This window comes from Orycteropus afer, unplaced genomic scaffold (assembly GCF_000298275.1).
Source record: "Orycteropus afer afer isolate SDZICR_OR568_19922 unplaced genomic scaffold, OryAfe1.0 scaffold00542, whole genome shotgun sequence".
Taxonomy (NCBI): Eukaryota; Metazoa; Chordata; class Mammalia; order Tubulidentata; family Orycteropodidae; genus Orycteropus; species Orycteropus afer.
The window spans coordinates 387307-395094 of NW_006922129.1; the positions used below are offsets into that span (position 1 = coordinate 387307).

Sequence of the window (7788 nt, forward strand, 5' to 3'; positions counted from 1 at the left end):
CCAGGAGAGAGGTGGTGGGTGCTCTGGGAGGAACGGTTGGAGAAAGGACTGGAGAGAGGCAACATGTCTGGCCTGGCAGTAATAGGCCTTGGGTTACTGCTGGTAATCCTGCCTTCCCCTTGTAGGGTTAGAGGAGGTCAGAACATGTGGCCTCCTTGTCGTTTTAGCACCACCCAAGAGGCAGGAAGTGGGGGAAAAGCCAGGGATGATAGAGCCATGGGATCCAGGTAAGGGGAGGGTGGAGAGATTTCGAACAGCTAAGGAAGATAAACTTGGCTGTCAGTTTGTCATACTGTATAGTGGCTTGTGTGTTTCTGTAAGGCTTGAGTTGTACCACCAGTGTCTCAAATGCCAGCAGGGTTACACATGGTACACAGGTTTCAATGTAGCTTACAGACTGAAACAGACTAGGAAGAAGGAAGAGGCCATTCACTTCTCAAAAAATTGGCCAGGGAAAACCTTATGAATAGTAGAGTAACACTGTCTGATACATTACTGGGCAATTTTATGAATAGTCTGGAAACATTGTCTAATACAGTGCAGAAAGACCAGCCCCTTGGGTCAGAAGGCACTCAAAATAGGACTGGGAAAGAGCTGCATCATCAGAGTAGAACCACCTTAAGGATATGGATAAAGTAAAGCTTTCAGGACCTCCATTTGCTGATGTGGCATGACTCAATTTGAGGAGAAACAGCTGCAACCATGCATTAATAATTGGAACATGGAATGTACAAAGTATGAATCTAGGAAAATTGGGAGTTGTCAAAATTGAAATGAAATGCATAAAGATTGATATCCTAGGCATTAGTGAGCTGAAATAGACTGGTTTTGGCCATTCTGAATCTGACAACCATATGATCTACTATGCTGGGAATGACAACTTGAAGAGGAATGGTGGGGCATTCATCATCACAAAGGATTTTTCAACATCTGTCCTGAAGAACAATGCTGTCAATGATAGGATAATATCCATACGCCTACAGGGAAGACCAGTTAATACTAGGATTATTCAAATTTACGCACCAACCTCAAGAGCCAAAGATGAAGAAATTAAAGATTTTCATCAACTTCTGTAGTCTGAAATTGACTGAACATGCAATCAAGATGTGTTAATTATCACTGGTGACTGGAATGTAAAGTTGGAAACAAAGAATAATTATCAGTAGTTGGAAAAATTGGCCTTGGTGACAGAAATAACACTGGAGACTGCATGATAGAATTTTGCAAGACCAATGACTTATTCATTGCAAATACCTTTTTTCAACAACATAAATGGCAGCTATACACATGGACATCACCAGATGGGAGTACACAGGAATCAGACTGACTACATCTGTGCCAAGAGGCGATAGAAAAGCTCAATATCTTTAGCCAAAACAAGGCCAGGAGCTGATTGTGGAACAGACCATCAACTGCTCATATGCAAATTCAACCTTAAGTGGAAGACAATTAAAACAAGTCCATGAGAGCCACAATATGATCTTGAATACATTCCTTCTGAATTAAGAGACCATCTAAAGAATAGATTTGACACACTGAACACCAATGACTAAAAACCAGAAGAATTATGGGATGATATCAAGAACATCATCCATGAAGAAAGCAAGAAGTCATTAAAAAGAGTAGAAAGGAAGAAAAGACCAAAATGATGTCAGAAGAGACTCTGAAAATTGCCCTTGAGCAGAGAGTAGCTAAAGCACATGGAAGAAATGACAAGATAAAAGAATTGAACCAAAGATTTCAAAGAGCAGCTCAAGCAGACAAAGCCAATTACTATAATGAAATGTGCAAAAACTTGGAGTTAGAAAACCAAAAGGGAACACGCTTGGCATTTCTCAAGCTGAAAGAACTGAGGAAAAAATTTAAGCCTTGCATTGCAATACTGAAAGATTCTATGGGCAAAATATCGAATTATGCAGGAAGCATCAAAAGAAGATGGAAGGAAGACATAGACTCATTGTACCAAAAAAACCTGGTCTGTCTTCATCCATTTCAGGAGGTGGCATATGATCAAGAACCAAAGGTACTGAAGGAAGAAGTTGAGGCTGCAATGAAGGAACTGGCAAAGAACAAGGGACAAGGAATTCATGGAATACTCATTGAGATGTTTCAACAAACGGATGCCCTGCTGGAGGCACTCACTCGGTTATGCCAAGAAATTTGGAAGATAGCTACCTGGCCAACTGACTGGAAGAGATCCATATTTGTACCCATTCCAAAGAAAGGTGATCCCACAGAATATGGAAATTATCAAACAATATCATTAATATTGCATGCAAGTAAAATCTTGCTGAAGATAATTAAAAAACAGTTGCAGCAATATATTGATAAAGAACTTCCAGATATGCAAGCTGGATTCAGAAGAGGATGTGGAATGAGGGATATCACTGCTGATGTCAGGTGGATCTTGGCTCAAAGCAAAGAATACCAGAAAGATGTTTACTTATGTTTTATTGACTATGCAAAGGCATTTGATTGTGTGGATCATAACAAATTATGGTAACATTGAGAAAAATGGCAATTTCAGAACACTTAATTGTACTCATGAGGAACCTGTACATAGACCAAGAGGCCGTCATTTGAATGGAACAAGGGGACACTGCATGGTTTAAAATCCAGAAGGGAGTGCATCAGGGTTGTATCTTTTCACCATACTTATTCAATCTGTATGATGAGCAAGTAATCTGAGAAGCTGGACTATATGAAGAATGTGGCATCAGGATTGGAGGAAAAATCATTAACAACCTGTGATATGCTGATGACACAACTTTGCTTGCTGAAAGTGAGGACGACTTAAAGCACTTACTGATGAAGATTAAAGAATACAGTCTGCACTATGAATTATACCTCAATATAAAGAAAAAAAATCTCAGAACTGGACCTATAAGCAGCATCACGATAAACGGAGAAAAGACTGAAGTTGTCAAAGACTTCACATTGTTTGGCTCTACAATCAATGCCAATGGAAGTAGCAGTCAGGACATCAGATGACATATAGCACTGGGTAAACTGGCTGCAAAAGACCTCTCTTTCAAGTGCTGAAGAGCAAAGGTATCTCCTTGAGGATTAAGGTGCGCCTGACAAAAGCCATGGTATTTTCAGTTGCCTCTCATGCATGTGAGAGCTAGACAATGAATAAGGAAGACTGAAGAAGAGTTGATGCTTTTGAGTTGTGGTGCTGGTGAAGAATGCTGAGAGTACCATGGACTGCTAAAAGATCTAACAAATCTTTCCTAGAGGAAGTGCAGCTGGAATGCTCTTTGGAGGTGAGAATGACGAGACTTCATCTCATCTACTTTGGTCATATTGTCAGAAGGGACCATTCCCTGGAGAAGGATGTCATGCTTGCTAAGGTGAATGGCTGACAAAGGAGGGGAAAGCCCTCAACAGGATGGATTGACACAGTGGCTGTGGCAATGGTCTCAAGTATAGCAAGGATCGTGGAGGGGGCAGTGTTTTGTTCTGCTGTACACAGGGTCACTATGCGTTGGAGACGACTCGACGGCACCTAACAACAATTCTTTCTTTTTGCTTTGTAGTTGTCATTGTTTACAGATTGATGCCTATGGTTCTCTATTTTCCATTTTTTTTTTCCCCCAAGAATTCTTTTTCTGGGTTTGCTTCTGGGTGATGTTGTCATGGGTCTTAATCTCAGACTGTTGTATGATGGTGTTGGTTCTCTGTCCAAAGGACTCTCTTTAGCATTTCTTGTATGGTTAGTCTGGTTTTACAAATTCCCTTAATTTCTGTTTATCTGAAAATGTCCTAATTTTGCCATCATATCTGAGGGAAAAATTTGCTGAATATATATTTCTCAGTCAGCTACTTTTTTTCTTTCAGAATTTTGTATATATCATCCCATTGCCTTTTTACCTGCATAGTTTCTGGTGCAAAATTAGAGCTTAGTATTATTGGTTCTCCTTTGTAGGTAATATTTCATTTTTCCCAAGCTGCCCTCAAGATTCTTTGTCTTTGGTTTTGGAATCTTTGATTTTCTTTTGGGGTCCATTCTGTATGGGTTTCATTAAGTCTCCTGTATAGGTATCTTTTCATTTTTTATATTAGGGAAGTTTCCTGCTAGTAAATTTCCAACAATTCTCTCAATGTTTTCTTTTTTTGTTTTGCCTCCTATCACATGTAAATTTTTCCTCTTGATAGTGAGTGTTCCACATAATTCCTAGGCATTTTTCATTTTTCTTCATTCAAATTGCTGTCAAAGGATTTGTCTTGTAATTTACTGATCTGGTCTTCTACCGATTTAATTCTACTCTTTTGTTCTTCCAATGTGTTACCCATCTCTAAAATTTTAGTGTTAATTTTTTGGATTTCTAATTGCTGCTTTTGTATAGCTTCTCACTGTCTATTTATTTTGTCTTTTTGCTCTTATACTGTTTTCTTGAATTCTTTTAGGTTACTGTCTGTCTTTTCCTTGATTTTGTTTGTGCTTTTCTGATCTCTTGGAAGGACCTATATATAAATCTTTTGAATTTCTTATCAGATAGTTCTATAACCTCTTCTTTCTCAGGGAGGTTTCTTGGTTCTTTAGTTTGGTCACTTACCTGCACTATCTCATCCTGTTTTTTGTCTGATATGAAGTTCTCTGCTGTCTCCAAGACATTTTGAAACTGTTGTATTTATTTGTTGATGATGTGTTGGTTTGTTCCACCCTGATGTTTTTGTTTCATTTTATTTTGAAGTGTCTGGATCAGTGGGGCAGGTGTGCTACTTTGGTAGCTAGTTTGGCAGCACTGGAGTGCGCCTCACTATCTCCAGGTGGGTAGAAGTAAGAGTGTAGGTTTCTGTTTGCTGGTAATGAAGAGGAGCTGTGGGTGGGTGAACAGTGGTTGTCCACCATTTGTCACTGATCCAGTGGTGCAGGAGCAGGTGATGGCATTTGCCTGTTGGGTGGGGCAGTGGTAGGTGTGGCTAACTAGTGGGAAAACAATGTCTGCCTCCCACCAGATGGGACAAGCAAAGAAAAAAAAGCAGAGGCAGTAAAAAAAAAAAAAAAAGGATAAAAATAAAGAAGCAGAGAAAGAGGGGAAAATAAACAAATAAAAATAAGAAAGAAGTGGAAAAAGAGAAGAAAAAAATTTTTTTTTAAAAGGTGGTGCAGCAACAGTCACTTGCACTTCTAAGGCAGAGGGCACTCAGCACCCTATCTGCTGGGACTCGCACTGCTGGCTGTAGTGATAGCAAGTGGCGGTCATGTCATCCACATGAGTGCATGCCTGTGGTGGTAGTAGGAGCCTGACTCAAAGGCTGTACCTTCATGTACCTCTGACAGCAGAGAATGTGACCACACAGCTTGTGGTCCATGAGAGAATGCCATCAGTCACATAGGCACCATATGTGCAGAAAGCAGTCTGCAGACATGTGGCTTGGTCTGCTGGGGGTTCAGTGTGGCAGGTGGCTGCTTTTAAGAGCTCTGGTGGTATAGTGCCTAAGGCATTTGACTGCTAGCCAGAAGGCTGGTGGTTCAAATCCAACAGACACTCCTCAGAAGGAAGGTTGGGCAATCTACTTCAATAGTGATAATGCCTCGGAAACCCAAGGAGGGGTCGCTGTAAATTGGATCTGACTCCACGGCAGTGGTTGTGCATTTGGTCTGAGTAAACCAGGTAAGAGGAGGATGGTAGGGGTATCCCTAGACACTGAGTTGGTAGGGGGTAGGGGACCTCATCCCTAGTCACCAGGAAGGTGTGGTGTGGAAAGCAAGGGAGTGTACTTCTCCAGTTGCTATTCACTGGCATTGGCCCAGCGCACTTCTGGGCAAGTATAGCCTATTATTCGATTCCTACCCAAACTCAATCAATGGGGGGGGCACCCTGGAGTCAAGCATCAACAACTGCCACCTCACAGGCCTCTCCCTCCATGTAGCCCCTCAATTCAAACAACTATGGCTCACTACTGATGGACAGTTTCATCTTGTTTTATGGGTTGCTTCCTCTCTCTGTGGTTACCCAGGCCACTGGAATTCTCACTCAATTCCATCTCTTAGATCTAGCTCATATTCTGTTCACCTTGTTTACTGGGATTTAACACAATTGTAATGATACAGATTCCGTCTGATGTTTTGTTTAATGTTGGTCTCCCTACTAATCTTCATATTCTAAAATCAGGGACTATGTCTATTTTTTAATGAATTAATGAACTATTAAGTAATTGACAAAATTTAGAATTCATAGTATATAGGCATACCTTGAAGATATTGTGGATTTCATTCCAGACCACTGAAATAAAGTGAGTCCATGAATTTTTTCGTTTCTCACTGCATATAAAAGTTATATTTATAATATATTATAGTTTATTAGGTGTGCAATAGCATTATGAAAATTTTGAAATATTGTGAGAATTACCAAAATGTGACACAGAGACACAAAGTGAGCACATGCTATTAGAAAAATGGTGCTGACAGACTTGCTTTACATAGGATTGCTACAGACCTTCAATTTGTAAAAAAATGCAGTATCTGCTAAGAGCAATAAAATGATGTATGCCTATAGTCTTGAAAGTATATGCAGTAAGGATGGAGATAAGATGGCATCCTGGTGACACATTTTGTCCAGTCCCTCTACAACAAAGATTTAAAAATACCAAGTGAAACAAAACAGAGGCAGGATAATTCTGGAACTCTGAACATCAAATGAAAGGAGAAGAATTTAAACACTGATTGGGAAAAGAAACAGAACAAAAACAGTGATTGAGGAGCAAGACAGAGTGGGGACCCAACACACAGTAGCCATTTTGAAACACAGAAGGCAACATACACTGTTGGTGAAAAGCCAATTTCATTAGAATCTCCATTAAGACAGACACAGTGTAAAGAATAAATGAAACAGAAAATAGAAAGACAACAGAAAAAATCAACAAGACTACAAGTTGGTTCTTTGGAAAAATTATTAAAATTGAAAAACCACTGGCAAATTTAGCAAAAGAAAAGAGGGTGAGAATATAAATAACATGAACAAGAAAGGAATTGGGTGACATCACAACAGAACCAACAGAAATTAAAAGGATAATATCAGGATACAATGAAGAACTATACTCCAACAAATTCAAAAATCTAGAAGAAATTGACAGATTTCTAGAAACATACTACTTACCTAAAGTAACAGAGGCTGAGGTGGAAAATTTAAACAGACCCATAACAAAAGAAAAAACTAAACAGGTCATTAAAAAAAAAAAAAAAAAAAGCCCTGGCCCAGACGGTTTCACTGATGAATTCTATCAAATGTCCAAAGAGGAACTTACACCAATCCTACTCAAATTACTCCAGAACACAGAAAAGGATGGAATCCTCCCAAATGCATTTTATGAAGCAAACATAACCTTGATACCAAAACCAGGCAAAGACATCACTAAAAAGGAAAACTACAGATCAATATCCCTCATGAATATAGATGCAAAAATCTGAAACAAAATACTAGCCAATAGACTCCTACAAAATATCCAAATAATAATACATTATGAGCACATGGGGTCCATACCAGGTATGCAAAGATGGTTCAACATTAGAAAAACAACCAACGTCATCCACCACATAAATAAAACAAAGGAAAAGAATCACATGATCATATTAATCGATGTATTAATTAATACTATGCAACCAGACAAGGACACCGTCCATCACCACTTCTATTTAACACTGTATTAGAAGTCCTAGTCAGGAAATAAGGCAAGAAAGGAAAATCAAAGGCATCCAAATTGCTAAGGAAGAAGTCAAACTATCCCTATTTGCTGATGATATGATCCTATACCTAGAAAACTCAAGAGACTCAGTCAAAA

General features: G+C 39.2%; 1 protein-coding gene across 1 annotated transcript in view; it reads right to left on the bottom strand.

Moving 5' to 3' along the window:
- The window catches only part of LOC103209945 (HORMA domain-containing protein 2-like), a 56928-nt gene that overhangs the window by 34356 nt on the left and 14784 nt on the right, over positions 1–7788 (bottom strand). The window lies entirely within an intron of this gene.